Source organism: Ammospiza caudacuta, chromosome Z (assembly GCF_027887145.1).
Source record: "Ammospiza caudacuta isolate bAmmCau1 chromosome Z, bAmmCau1.pri, whole genome shotgun sequence".
NCBI classification, from domain to species: domain Eukaryota; kingdom Metazoa; phylum Chordata; class Aves; order Passeriformes; family Passerellidae; genus Ammospiza; species Ammospiza caudacuta.
In genome coordinates this window covers 10,006,410-10,021,437 of record NC_080632.1, presented here as the reverse complement: position 1 = coordinate 10,021,437, position 15,028 = coordinate 10,006,410, and positions in this window count along the sequence as shown.

Here is a 15,028-nt window from a genome sequence, read left to right as displayed (position 1 = left end):
TTTGTGGAGACAGGGCGTGGAATGGCATACCAGCTAAACCACAGGGTGGACCCTGTTATTTGGGAAAATTGTCACTGTTTCACCCTAATGTGTCCTTGCTAATGCAGCTGAGTTAAAATTCAAACAGGAAAAAACGTAGCATACATGATTTAGACTGCAGCAAGATAGGAGATCCACGGTTTTGGGGCACATTCAAACAGGTGGTGGTTTCAACTATCATGCCAGGAGGATCTGCCAATAAAGCTATGAATTTAGCAAAACAATTAGGATGCTGGGCAAGGGATGAGTTGAACAAGACATCACAAATTTTAGACATGTTAACTGCAGATGTGCAAAGTGTTAACCATGCTGTTTTGCAGAATAGAGCTGCTGTAGATTTTTTGCTCTTAGCACAAGGGCATGGATGTGAAGAGTTTGAGGGAATGTGTTGCATGAATCTGTCTGATCATTCGGTGTCCATTCACACAAAGATAAAAGAATTGCAACAGGGACTTCACAAACTTAAGGAAGAGGACGGTTTAGGAATTGACGAATGGCTTAAAGGCTTAGGACTTGGACCGTGGCTGAGGAACCTTGTGATCTATGCTATAGGCCTGCTGGGTGTAATCTTACTGTTTTTGCTTATTTTGCCTTGTATCTTTAACTGTATTCAAAACATGGTTAGCCGTACAATAGCAAAAACATGGCAAACTAATCTCCTTGTGCAAGAAGAAAATGGGGGAAATGTGGAGAGATTTATTAATAATTGGTTAGCTGAGAAAGACCACGCTGAAATAATGCCGCTGGTTAAGCTGAAAGAGAAAAGCCAGCAGTCAGCAAGCTAAAAGGAAAGGTCAGCAGTGACCTTGCTGCAACATGAGGAAAGGGAGTAGAGATATTCCTGAATATATCCTGAGAATATGTAGAAAGTATCAAAAGTAGAACCATAGGAATGTAGAAGTAGGCGTAGATGCTGATATGTAAGCTGACCAATCCTGAGCTCAACTTTTGCAATATGTATGAAGCTTATTATTAACTGTATTTAACCCGCCGTACTGATCAATAAAATTGGGCCTATGATGATCAACGGATGTCTGGGTCTCCTTCCGTCGACACTCCTGGATCTGTGACTAATGATTTCCTTGGCCTCAGAGCTTCTGCTCCTTATATTTTTAATGTATCTCACTACAGCTATCGGCAGACTGGCCACTACATGGATTTAATGCTTGGAGACAAAAAGCTCAGACTTCTACACTGACCTTTTGCTGGGCTTTTCCTCTCTTGCTTCAAGAGTCACTCCGGGTTGCCTCCAGAGCACTGACATCCTGCAGCAAACTTATCCACGGACATCAGCACAAAACTGGGACACCTGGCTTGGTGACACAACTGCCACAAGGTCAGGTTTATTCCCTGCTCTCTTGCCCCAGCAGAGGACTCAGTGTCAGAGCCTCTGGAGAAGCGTGGAGGGCAGGGCTCAGGCAGGTTGTGCCCGTGCAGGATTTGAACTCAAGGCACCAGGAAGCACCAAGCCTGCAGACAGGAACTCAACCCTTCTCATCTCCCTCACTGCCAGAGGCAGGCTCAGAGCAGCCATCTCACCCCTCTCGAAACCAGTGGGGGCTCTGTCCCTACCAAGCTCCTCGGGCTCCTGGGAATTGTTCCTGCGGCTCTCGGTGCCAGGCAAAGCTCCCTCTGCTGCAGCTCTGCCCACAGGCTCCCCTCCTGAAGACTCAGGGGCAACAATAATATTGCCCTTGAAAGAGAAACAGAAAGGAAGAAACCCTTCCAAACACCCTCACAGCCTGTGGGAACAGGTCCTAAGAAGCGTAGCAGAAAGATACCTGTGTGCGGATGATCTCTATATGCAGCAAACACAGTGGAAGACAATAGAGCAAGGCATCCAATGCCTGAGAGAAATGGCGGTGGCAGATTATCTTCTCAGATGATGTAACAACTAGGAACCCAGACTTAGTACCATGCACATCTGTGATGTGGCGAAAACTTGTATGACTTGGGCCACACGAATATGCTTCTGCCTTAGCCATCATGAAGAGGGATGAGAGGGATGAGACTGTGCTTGACATGGCAAGGAAGCTCAGAGCATATGCAGATGCTGTACCATGGCCCAACACATGCCAGAATCGCAGCAGTAGAAACACGTCTGCAGAACTTAGAGGATAAGATAGAGGAGAACCATTAGAAGCTTAGAGAGGAGATTAAAGAAGACCTTCTCCAAATTTCAGCAGTAAAGATCTGAGGTTCTGGTCTCCAAGGCAGACGTTTCCCAGATGGTGACAGAAGGTACACCCCACAAGCTAAGCTGTGGTTTTACCTGCGTGATTGTGGGGAAAACATGAGAAGGTGGGGTAGGAAACCTACTGCTGTTCTGGCACGACGGGTGCGTGAACTGAAGGAAGCCACCAGGAGGAAAGCAGCTCCAGTTGCCCGTAGCCGAATGGCCAGGTATGATGATGATGACATGTCTGATCCCCTCGAAGGAACATCCAAAACATACGCCCAGGGAAAGAAGGATAACCAGGCTTAGAGGGGCCCTGCCTCTAGCCAGGTAGAGGCCAGGGAAAATCGTGTTTTCTGGTCTGTGTGGATTCGTTGGCCTGGCACATCGGAGCCACAAGAGTACAAAGCTTTGGTCGATACTGGTGTGCAATGCACCCTAATCCCATCAAGACATGTGGGGACAGAGTCTGTTTCTATTGCTGGTGTGACAGGGGGATCCCAGGATTTCACTTTGGTGGAAGCTGATGTGAGCCTAACGGGAAATGAGTGGAAGAAGCATCCTATTGTGACTGGCCCAGAGGCCCCATGTATTTTGGGCATAGACTACCTTCGGAGTGGGTACTTCAAAGACCCAAAAGGACTCAGATGGGTATTTGGAATAGCTGCTGTAGAGACAGAGGGCATCCAGCAATTGAACACCTTGCCTGGGTTGTCTGAGAATCCATCTGCAGTAGGATGCCTGACGGGAGAAGAGCAACGAGTGCCAATTGCCACTTCCATAGTGCATTGACGGCAGGATAGGACCAATTGAGATGCTGTGATCCCCATCCATAAGATGGGGAGAGCCAAGGGGTGGTCAGCAAGACCCACTCACCCTTCAACAGCCCCATTTGGCCTGTGCAAAAATCTGAAGGAGAATGGAGATTGACTGTGGACTACCGTGCATTGAATGAAGTGACTCCACCACTGAGTGCTGCTGTGCCAGACATATTAGAGCTCCAGTATGAGCTTGAGTCCAAGGCAGCAAAGTGGTATGCCACTATAGACATTGCCAATGCATTTTTCTCCATTCCTCTGGCAGCAGGCCTCAGTTTGCCTTCACATGGAGGGGAGTGCAGTACACCTGGAACCGACTGCCCCAGGGGTGGAAGCAGAGCCCCACCATCTGCCATGGACTGATCCAGACTGCACTAGAAAGGGGAGAGGCTCCAGAACATCTGCAGTATATTGATGACATCATTGTGTGGGGGAACACAGCTGCGGAAGTATTTGAGAAAGGGAAGGAAATCATCCAGATCCTCCTGGGAGCTGGTTTCGCCATTAAAAAGAGCAAAGTAAAGGGACCAGCTCGTGAGATTCAATTCCTGGGAGTGAAGTGGCAAGATGGACGGCATCAGATTCCTGCAGATGTCATCAACAAGATCACAGCAATGTCTCCACCCACCAACAAGAAAGAGACACAAGCTTTCTTGGGTGCAATAGGTTTTTGGAGGATGCATATTCCTGAGCACAGTCAGATCGTGAGCCCTCTTTACCTGGTCACCCGCAAGAAGAACAATTTCCAGTGGGGCCCTGAGCAGCAACAAGCCTTTGTCCAGATCAAGCAGGAGATTGCCCATGCAGTAGCCCTTGGCCCGGTCAGGACAGGACCAAAGGTAAAGAACATGCTCTACTCTGCAGCCGGGAACCATGGCTTGTCCTGGAGCCTTTGGCAGAAGGTGCCTGAGGAGACTCGGGGTCGACCACTGGGATTTTGGAGTCAAAGCTACAGAGGCTCTGAAGTCAACTACACTCCAACAGAGAAAGAAATCCTGGCTGCATATGAAGGAGTCCAGGCTGCCTCGGAGGTAATAGGCACTGAAGCACAACTCCTCCTGGCACCCCGACTACCAGTGCTGGGGTGGATGTTCAAAGGCAAGGTTCCTTCCACTCACCATGCCACCAGTGCTACATGGAGCAAGTGGATTGCTCTCATCACTCAGTGCACCCATATAGGTAAACTGAATCGCCCTGGGATTTTGGAGGTCATTACAAATTGGCCCCAAGGTGAGAATTTTGGTGTCACAGATGAAGAGGAACAAGAACCAGTGACACGTGCTGAAGAGGCTCCTCCCTATAACCAACTGCCCCCGGAGGAAACACGCTACGCTCTTTTCACTGACGGCTCCTGTCGAATCGTAGGGATGAACCGGAAGTGGAAAGCAGCCGTATGGAGCCCCACACGAGAGGCTGCACAAGCTACCAAAGGAGAAGGTGGATCAAGCCAACTTGCTGAACTCAAAGCTGTTCAACTGGCCCTGGACATTGCTGAGAGAGAGAAGTGGCCAAAGCTCTACCTCTACGCTGACTCATGGATGGTAGCCAATGCTCTGTGGGGATGGCTGGAGAGGTGGAAAAAGGCTAACTGGCAAGGTAGAGGGAAACTAATTTGGGCTGCTGATGAGTGGAAAGACATTGCTACCAGGGTAGGGAGGCTACCTGTGAAAGTCCGCCATGTAGATGCCCATGTACCCAAGAGTAGGGCCAATGAGGAGCACCAGAACAATGAGCAGGTAGACCAAGCTGCAAAGATAGGGGTGTCCAAAATAGACCTAGATTGGGAACATAAGGGAGAGTTATTCCTAGCTCGATGGGCCCATGATGCCTCAGGCCACCAGGGCAGAGATGCCACCTATAAATGGGCACGAGACGGAGGGGTGGATCTAACCATGGACAGTATTTCTCAGGTTATCCATGACTGTGAGACGTGTGCTGCCATCAAGCAGGCCAAGCGAGTGAAGCCCCTGTGGTACGGTGGGCGGTGGTCCAAGTACAAGTATGGGGAGGCCTGGCAGATTGACTACATCACACTGCCCCAGACACGCCAGGGCAAATGCTACGTGCTGACCATGGTGGAAGCCACCACTGGATGGTTGGAAACCTACCCTGTGTCTCATACTACAGCCCGGAACACCATCCTGAGCCTTGAAAAGCAAGTTCTGTGCAGACATGGCACCCCTGAGAGGATCGAGTCAGACAACGGGACTCATTTCAAGAACAGCCTTATCAACACCTGGGCTAGGGAACATGGCATTGAGTGGGTGTATCATATCCCCTACCATGCACCAGCTGCAGGAAAGGTAGAGGTACAATGGACTACTAAAAACCCAGTTGAAAGCTTTGGGTGGGAGATCTTTCAAAAATTAAGAGCAGCATTTAGCAAAGGCCACCTGGTTAGTTAACACCCGAGGTTCCACCAACCGAGCAGATCCTGCGCAGTCTGAGTCCCTGAATATAATAGAAGGAGACAAAGTCCCAGTGGTACATATCAGAGGTTTGTTAGAGAAGACTGTGTGGATCAATTCTGCCTCGAGTACAGACAAGCCCAGTTGTGGGGTTGTCTTTGCTCAGGGACCAGGTTGCGCATGGTGGATATTGCAAAGAGATGGAACAACACGATGTGTACCTCAGGGAGATCTGATTGTGGGGTAAGAATGATAGTATAGGGCCTGGATTCAGTGGTCCAATGTGGGGATGTCATGAGGGCATGATGGGTATTGCTTGTAAATTTTGGGGGAACAGATGGAAATTTTGTATGAATAATGCATGATGTGTGGTAGTATGATGATATGATGATAAGGGGACAAGGGGTGGAATGTCCTGGGTTGACATTATGATGCTTGTATCCCCATTCATATGTTCTGTGCCTTTAAGACTGTCTCGGAAGAGTGAAAGTTTTGTTTGGCTTTCTCTTATCAGGGACACAGAGACGGGCAGTACATAGGGCTGTTTTGGCTTTTTGCTTTAGGCTTTCTGCTTTGCTCTCTCTCTCTCTCTCACTGCTCTCGCTTCTGCTTACTTTTGCTTCTGCTCATTAGCTAGTTCTAGCTAAACAGTCCAAATTCCTTCCTGGACTGTTTCTCCTCTCCTTTTTCTTCGACCATCTCAAACCTGCTCTGGACTGGGGCCTGGGAACACCGAGGGTTTGCACCATTTGGCTGCAGCAGCTGCCCCAGCGCCGGAGGGACTAACAGAGCAATCACCCCCGAAAGAGACTTTCTGATTTTGTCATCTTTTTCAGAGTGGTGTCATCTGGTATTTTCCACTTCTTTCCACATCAGGTTCTTTCCACTTCTCTCTGAGGAATTCTTCCCAAACCGATTGGGGGGAGGGGTCGTGTGGGTTTGCTTTCTGGAGGGGCCCTCCTTTGGAGACTCTCTACGAAATTTGCCCTAAACTAGGACATTAAGGAAGGAGGTTGATATTTCAGGGTTGTGACTGCTGAAAGCAGGTGGTCTCTGGAGGTGTCCAGAACTGGGAGTGGCTCCTTTTCTCACTTGCCTGCAGAAAAGGAAGTTGCGAAGTGGGAATTTCATTTGTGGAGATGGCTGCCAGGGGTGTTTGCCAAGAGATGGGCTGGCAGAGAGGCAGGTCTCGTGCTAAACTGGCTGTGTGTTTGTTTTGATGGTGGGGAGGGTCAGAGATGCAGACACAGACACCATCTGAAGGAACAGTGTAATTTACTGTAATGCCAAAGTGCAAAAAAGAGTCAGGAAAGAATAAGCTAAGCAAAGCACCTCAGCATTATTACAAAAGGGTGCCTCTGGTGATTAAGGAAGACACATCACCAGGTACCACAATGCTTTCCCCTTCATCCAGAGCTGCACATCAGCTGGGGGAAGCTGTCCCAGCCAAGCTGTGCAGAGCCACGGCCGGGATCCGGGAAATGCTGCGGTGCCTCCACCTTTGCTGGCCACGAGGCTCCCGAGTGCGCTGTGAGAGTAGCCCGGCTCTGACAGTGCTGGACGAGCAATGTGCCAGAGCTTCTGCTGGGGCACAGCTGGTTTCATTCTCCTCTTGGTTTTCTCCTCGAGCCTGCCCAGGGCTCAAGGAAGAACCAAGGCCAGGTGTGGCCTTGTCTGTTTACCTCATGCCGAAGGGTGAAGATGTGTTTCACCGTGAATGGATGCAACAATAATTTTGATAGTAACACTTGGCAAAGGAGCAGATACATAGAACATTGGGTTGGAAGGGTCATCTAGAGAGCAGCTTTGGCTCAGGTCCTGTTGTGGAGGCTTCAAGTCAGGGTCTGTTGTTCAGGCCTTAGTTCTTTGGTATTTTGCAGTGCACATCAATGCTGTGAAGAGCTGGAAACAAACAAGTCTGTCTTTAGCACATTTGAGACAGGGAACAGGATTAGCCCTGCAAGGCCAGGCTAGGGCCAAGAGCAGAAGGCCAGCACCCTGCTTTTGCCCACCGGCAGCCCTGCAGGGCAAGCAGCCACTCCTGCCCAGGGCTGAGGTGCCCGAAGCTGCCTCCCCGCTGTGCAGCTCTGCAGAGCCCGCGGGGCGCAGGGTCCTGGGCAGCCAGGGCAGCCCGGCTGCCTTGGAGCAAAAGGAGTGGCCCAGAGAGAAGCTGCTGCCCTTTGCTTTGGAACTGTTCCTCAGAGTCTTGTCATTAATCCACAGTATCTGATGTGTTTTCTTGTCTTCTCCCAAATTTAACAGAGCTTTTTGAGTGAAATTGACTGAAGTAGCTTCTGCTGCTGGTGGTGGTCCTTTATCTGCAGTGAGGGCAGGTGATTTGAACCAAGGACGGAGTCCGTTGTTAACACCCAGCTTTGCCAAGTCAAGAAAACCATTCACAATTGGACTGCCAGTGCTGAGCAATTTTCCTACTTTTTGGAAAGCTATGACCTTTAGAAACCCGAGAGATTTTCCTCCAGGAGGATACCAGCAGTACCTTGATGCCAATGTTTTCCACCCCGTTTTTTGTGTCTTTGGGGCTTTTAAGACTTCCTCAGTGCCCAGCAAAATTGAAATGACCTGTCATAATGTTATCTGAGAGCACTGTGTTGTTTGTTGTCACATGAGTGTTCATGACAAGCTGGACACACCAGCCGTGGCTCTGTTGAGTTAAATTCATCCCAATTTTGTGCAAACAGCAGCCCCGAGATGCTGAGAAGAGCAAGCGCAGTGGGTGGGTGTGCATGCACACGCCTGGGGACTGACTGCTGTGTGGGCAGAAGGTTTTGCAATGTTGTAATTCTTCACTCTCCCCAGCTGGAGGAAGAAACGAAATCTATATGAAATGAAAAAATATAAATCTCTATGAAATTAAAAGATATGAAAATGTATGAAACAATACCTATTAATTTATCATGGATGTAATTTAACATCTATACACTATTGCCAGCCGGGGGTCCCTGTACAAATCACGAACGGACGGGACTGCTGAGGAACGCGCCTCGAGCTGTTTGTTTTCCAGCATCAGTCTCATTACTTGGGTCTGACTATGGGAAGATGCCAGCGGCTCACATCTGTGGCAGCAAGGCAAACAACTTAATGGTACAACTTCCTTGAAATTTTTTTGACCAATCACACAAAGCAGAAGCATACTGACAGTAGTTCTATCCAACCACTATAAGCACACGTACCTTTTGTTGAAACAGTGCTTGCTTCTTTTGAATACAATACCTGCTTGTAAGCCTTAAAACACAATGCACTGAGCTCCATTATTAAGCTGAGAAGTTCTTAATATCTTGCTAGAGATACTTTTTTGAAGCTTAGGGAAGTTATTCTAGTCAAGCACTAATACACAGACCATTGTTCTTTTTGTCCTTAGTTTTCTACTTCTAAAATTTTTCTGCTGACAAATCTTATGGCTGCTGCTTAGCTCTAATGCAGTTCTGCTGTCTCTGATGCTTGCCTTTTGCAGCTTTCCCAAAACCCTCTGATTTGAAGGATTCCCACATTAGCCCTCTCGGTACAAGTGAAAAGAAACCTTTGTATCTGTGTTGTTTATTAACTACCTTGAATTTCATAGCTTTACTGTAGTATACCTGCTTATTACTTGCTTAAAGCATCCTTTTTGCTCACATTAAGCCTTGCTATATTCCAACATAGCAATTTTAATGCTGTGAAAGTCCAGTCAGTTCAAAGGGCTAAGTCAAGTCTGACAGCAATTACATGTCATTGTTCCAAAAAATTCTCGTCTGTTCCAAGGTCCTAATTCAAAACCTTCCTCCATTTCGATACCTTCATTCACCTTCTGTGTGAGATTTCAAGAACTCTCTGTGAATCCATTTCCTACCTCTCTCTCTCTTGTGTGATAAAAATTTCTTTGATAGTTTTACCCATCATTTGTCACACACACTGATGTATGCAAGGTATTACTACTAGTATCACTGCCAAAACACCCAATGCATAGAGACCTATTCTACAAAGATGTATTCTACAAAGTTGGGTATTGGGCATTCCTTGGCTGGCACTGGCACACTGATCAAACAGGTCAACAAGGGTTTGTCTGGGCTTGAATTGGGCAAACATACAGTGTCTGAGCCTGCTGACTTGGCTAAAGCAAGGTAAACATTCATTTTTGGTTGATCTACAGGCATATATGCACAGCAAAAGCAAGCAAGCAAAACCAACAAACGCCAGTATATCATTTGATCAAGCTTCATGTTCCTGTTCAGCTGCTTTTTGGCAAAAGCTTCCCTATTTCAGTTCTCAAGCAAATCTTTTAGCACTTGTTCAGGGACTGGCCAACTATAGGGCACTAAACTGTCCCTCTAACCTTCAATTTCTACAAATTTGGGTATCTTAGAATTCTTTTGAACAAAACGGACACCATGCTTTTGCTGAAAGAGCTCTATGATACAAACCATTTTCACAGTCCAAAAATCAACAATCAAACTCAAGATTTGTAGCTTTCACAGGTTGAACAGGGAATGTCTGGCATGAACTGTAGTTTCTCCGTGTGGCTCACGTCTGCGTGCTCATTTCCCTGCTGGTGGAATTGTCGGTGCGCTCTTGTGTATGAGACGGTTTCACGTTCTTCGCAGGGACCCACTTAGGTCTGGCACCTGTGCAAATAAATACAAGCATACCCTTTGCCCCAAGTGATTAGTGCAAATGGTCCTTCAATTTGTCCTAACTCAAGGTTTCTGATCAAAATGGCAAGATTTTCTTTCAATTTTGCCTGTGTGCTGTTTGAAAAGTGCCTAAAAATTGGAGGATTAGGTATTGCAAATGAGCTATTGAAAACATAAAGACATCTAAAGCTTTGCTCTACCTTATCAGAGGTGTTGCTTGGGCCATTCCCCCTTTTGTTGATCTAGAATGGGTTTTAGAGTGTGGTGCGTCCTTTCAAAAATTGCCTGACTCTGTGGGAATAGGGAATTCCAAAAGTGTGGCAAACAGTCCAGTCCATCAAAAATGTGGCCAATTTTTGAGCTCTGCATGTGGGGCCATTCGTCGGTTTTTGCCTCGTGGGGGATCAGTTTGGTGAGCTCTGTGTTTTGTGGAGAAAAGAAGAAACCTCACAACTTCATAAAAGTTGTAAAGCTTGGTATGTTTTTATTATGGCACGCGTCGGACGCATGCAGAGGAAATCCTCCTCAACAGGCCTGCGTACCCCTGAAGACCTCAGATCTCCTTTTATTCATCCTTCCAAATGCATATGCATACAGTTTCACAATAGGTTCATAAATATTCATTCAGCGTGACATTTATCACCAGTTCTTCATTATCAAAGGAATTCCTAGGTCGGGGGCAAATTGACCTCGTGGTCGTTTATGTTTTTCTTTCTCTGTCTCCTCACTGTCTCCGGCATGTGAGTTTTTCCTTCAGCTTTGGCCTCACAGACTTTTCATCTCTCCTAGACACTTCACCTAATTCAGAATGGATCTCTACTCTGTCTCAATCTGGACCCCAGTGACAAGGACAAAGGAAAAGACGAGAGGGGGTCTTTCTTCTTGGGACCAAAGTCCCACAGCTTTAATGGAGAACCACTCCAGGAGAGAAAGGGAGCATCCAGGAGAGAAAAGAGGATTTCCAGGAGAGGAAAGAGAGTGTCCAGCTCGTGGCAGGAGATTTGTAACCCTGGGGAAGGGGGGGTGGTAGAAAGGAACTACCATAGGTCAACATACGTAAATCACCACACTGTAGTTTTCTGCATAAATTGCTGCACTTGTTGCAAACCAAATCCTAAAATTTCCCCAAACACAACCATTCAGTCCCAAATGATCACAATGTGGGGAAAAAAACACTCAACCCCCCTATATACCCAGGCACCAGGTGTCACAGGGAGTACCAACCCCTGCAATTATAAAGTCCACACACACAAGCTCACCGGGAAAGGAGTCTCTCTTTATGAGGGGACAGAGTGCTCGCTTTTCTCAACACAACTCACCATCTACCACATCAGCATCCACCCACATCATCTTCCTCAAAACACACCCACTGAAAACACAACCACAATTACAACACACAGGAAAAATTGCAGCAATAAAACAGCATTTGCTCAATTCACCCCCAGAATTTCTAGCAGGTCCTTATTGACACAGCAAATCCTTTCTGCCGGTAGCAAGACCCAAACCCAAACTGTACAGGCGTACGTTGTGCGCAGGACATCTCTGTGTGACTTAGGAACAGCCCTTCCCCTGTGTTCACCTTACGGGTTACTTTATACAGGGTTATATATATACTTTCTCCACAGTCCCAGCAGTCTTGTCTGCCCGCCACGAGGAACAGCCAAGAGCAGAGGTGCCTCCAGGAAAGGAATGTCCTGGCAGTGCCCAGAGACGTCCACAGCGCGGTTGTTCTCGCTGGAGCAGAGAAGCGTTCCTGCTGCGGTCACCAAATGAAGTGTGGAATAGAACTCACCACAGTTGAAGTTAGAAGGTGGTGTGTTTATTACAGCGCCAGGCACAGGAGGAGTTGTCTCCTAAAGACATGTGTGAAGAATCACTGGCTCTCTACTCATCTAAAATGAGTACACATTCATATAATTCCCAAAAAACCTAACACGTATTCATTAGGTAACACTGTGTGCCCCCCTCTGTATTAAAATGTATTATAATTCAGTCCAAAGTTCTTTCACATTTCTGCAGTCTTTCACTTTAAATGGGCTGGTAGGTTTTAAACTGGGGAATGGTGTCCTTCTGATGAAGGCCAAGACGTCTTCCTCAAGTTGACCTCTTTACTTATGACCTGATGGCAGGCTTTTGCACTTCTTAGCTATAGCTGAAGTTTCGGGGCCCAGGTGCAGGCTCTGGTCCTCTTCTTTGTCACAAAGAAATCCGCATCCCATCCTGCTTCTTTAAACATAGTAAAGACAGTGATAGCAAGTGATATATTACCCTAGCCTTAACTACCTTACCTGCAAAACATTAACTATTCCTCATTATTTCTACTCTTCTTGTTATACTCTTTCCCCCTAACTAAATCTTGCTAAAATTTTAACACTTCCAGTTCTTTTAAATCCTTGATTTAATGGCCTCATATCACATGCCAGCCATGTGTGAGCTGATACTGTAACTGCGATATTCCACTCCTGAGCAGGAGGTATAAAGCCTGGTTCTGAGCTGGAATGGTGAGAAGGATGAAATGCACATGGTTTTGATCCAGGGGATGTCCTGGAAGTGCACAGCCTACCTGCCACTGCTGCAGAGAACCACGCTCCACCTCCTGCTGCTGCTGCACAGATTTTTAGGAACCCAGGGGTTGCTGTGTATTATTTGCTACCACAACTAATAGAATCAATTTGCTTTGGAAGTTCAGTTTTGTCCTGGGTCATTTTGGGCATGGGTCTCCTCCTGAACCTGTGAGAAAAACTGGAATGGACCTGCAGGACACTCCTATTCTCATGTCAGTAAATTCTGAGAAGTGATTTAGGTATCAATAAGTCAATAAGTATCAGTCAGTAAATCAAATAATTTGGGGGAATATTTAGCCTGTGAGTTTCAGAAAAGTAAGGAGAATGTCTTGGATCCATGGATACACACTACTAAGTGAGATTGCTGGGTGTGCACATATCAGGGAAGTGATTCCCCACACACCCAGTGCTGAGATCAAGTATTGCCTCTCTTCTAACCCTGAGCTGGCAGCAGGGATCAGGCCCTGCTTGGCAACATTTATTTTGAAGACTTCTGTTCAGCAGGTAAAAATGGACCAAATGAAAACGTTTCCAGCTGTTTCCCTTTGGTTCACCTGTTTGAGGGTTAAGATTCTGTGCTGCAGGTGTCCTGGGTGTGTGCAGAGCAGAGCAGCCCCAGAAAGCCCTTGGCTTGCACACCAGTTGTCATGCCTTGTTGCCAGGTGTGCCCAGCTCTGGCAGGAGAAAGAGCCCACAGCGCAGTGGGCACCGTGCCCTGCCCAGCCGGGGCTCTCTGGCACAGAGCAGCAGCAGCGCCAGCACCGTTCAGCCCGCTCCTGCCTTGGCTTCCCCTGGCACACAGAAGCCTCTGGAAATCAGCACCGCCAGCAGCGTTCCCAGCTTGGAGCAGCTGCTGCTGGCGGGCAGATGCTGCCAGTTCCACTGCTTCCAAAGGGCAAGAAAGGCACAGATGTCCATGCACCAGAGCCCTGGGCATGTCCAAGAAAGGGGCAAATAGGTGGGGAGATTTGTTAGGAAAGATTTCAGCTGTGATGCCAACAGTGCCTTCTCTCCTGGTTCTGTGTGTTCTAGATGAGTAGTGCCATGGTTGGCGCTGTCAGTTAAGAAGTAGATGTTATGTGGATGTTCAAATGTGTAGTGATGATATTGTAATATATCCTCCCACCCTCTTTCCCCTCCCCTTTGTAATCGCCTTGGTAGTCAGGGCATTTGGGGAGGGCTGGCTTGTGACCAGCAGGCAGGGGGAAACAACACCTGACCTCCAGTCAAGGTGCAAGAAAGTAATCTCCACCAATGGACAGCAGAGAAAGAGCTGACTGACAAAACTTCTGGAGGAGGTAAGGGTATAAAAGGCAGAGCATCCTTTTTGTAGATGAGCACATGGCTGCTAGTCACAGAGACTCCCAATGCTGTAAGTTTTCTTATTCAGTTCTTTGTTAAGCTTTGATAAACCTTTAAATTTTGAAAGTTAGAGTAATTTCTTAAATGTGCAATGCTTGGGCCATTTTCTTGGTCTAGTTTCCTTTGCTTGTGTCCCATCTGAGTGCTCAGTTGGGGCACAGGCTGTAGGTGCTTGGGGCACTCCTGGAGTTCCTCTTGGATGCCCTGAACAACAGGGTTTGGTCCATGAGGGGAATTTGTGCTGCTCTGTGACAGAGGAGAACTTCCCAGGCTCTTTTGTGTTTGATGTAGAGAAGGTTGGGTATTGCTTTGCATAAACTCACAGACCAACATGGAGCGTTTGCTTTGTCATGTCCGGGCATGGTTGTCACATTGACATAGTGACATCAGAACATTGCCTTGGTGCACAGAAGGCCTGAGTGTCAGAGCAGCCCAAGGCCTTGCTCTGATCAGGAGAATCTTCCTGGTCAATGCATCTCTCTGTAGGCACCTGCCCACTGACAAGAGTTTTGTAGCTTTTAGAAAAGTTGCAGAAATGCCAATAATGAACCATCTGGCCACTGCAGCTTTTGCTGCATATCGCATTACATATTCCATTTATTACTTTATGAATTTTGCCCATAAGTAGAGGTTTCCCTTCTGCTTAGGTTAGGGTGTATCCTAACCTGGCTTTCGTATGTCTTCCTACTCTTCATTAGTGACTGAGTGCCTGATTTTGAAACAGAAAGAGCATTAGGATGCCATTGCTTTGGTTAAGCTTCTGTCGAGTCCTTAATCTAAAAAGGAACTGAACTGTAGCCACATGGGCAGCATTTGCAAGGGAACCTGCAGGGGTTCTGTTCCCTCCACGGGAGAGCCTGTGGCAGCAGTCTCTGCCATTTCCTCAGTTTGCTGGGACAAGCAAGACACCTTTGTAAATGTAGACTGGCAGACCTTCTTGGAAGGCCTTCTTAAAACTCTGAAATTTGCCCCAGAATTCAGGGAAAGCTTCTTTCTTTCCACAGTTTCTCTTGAAAGGATCTGACTGTCTAAC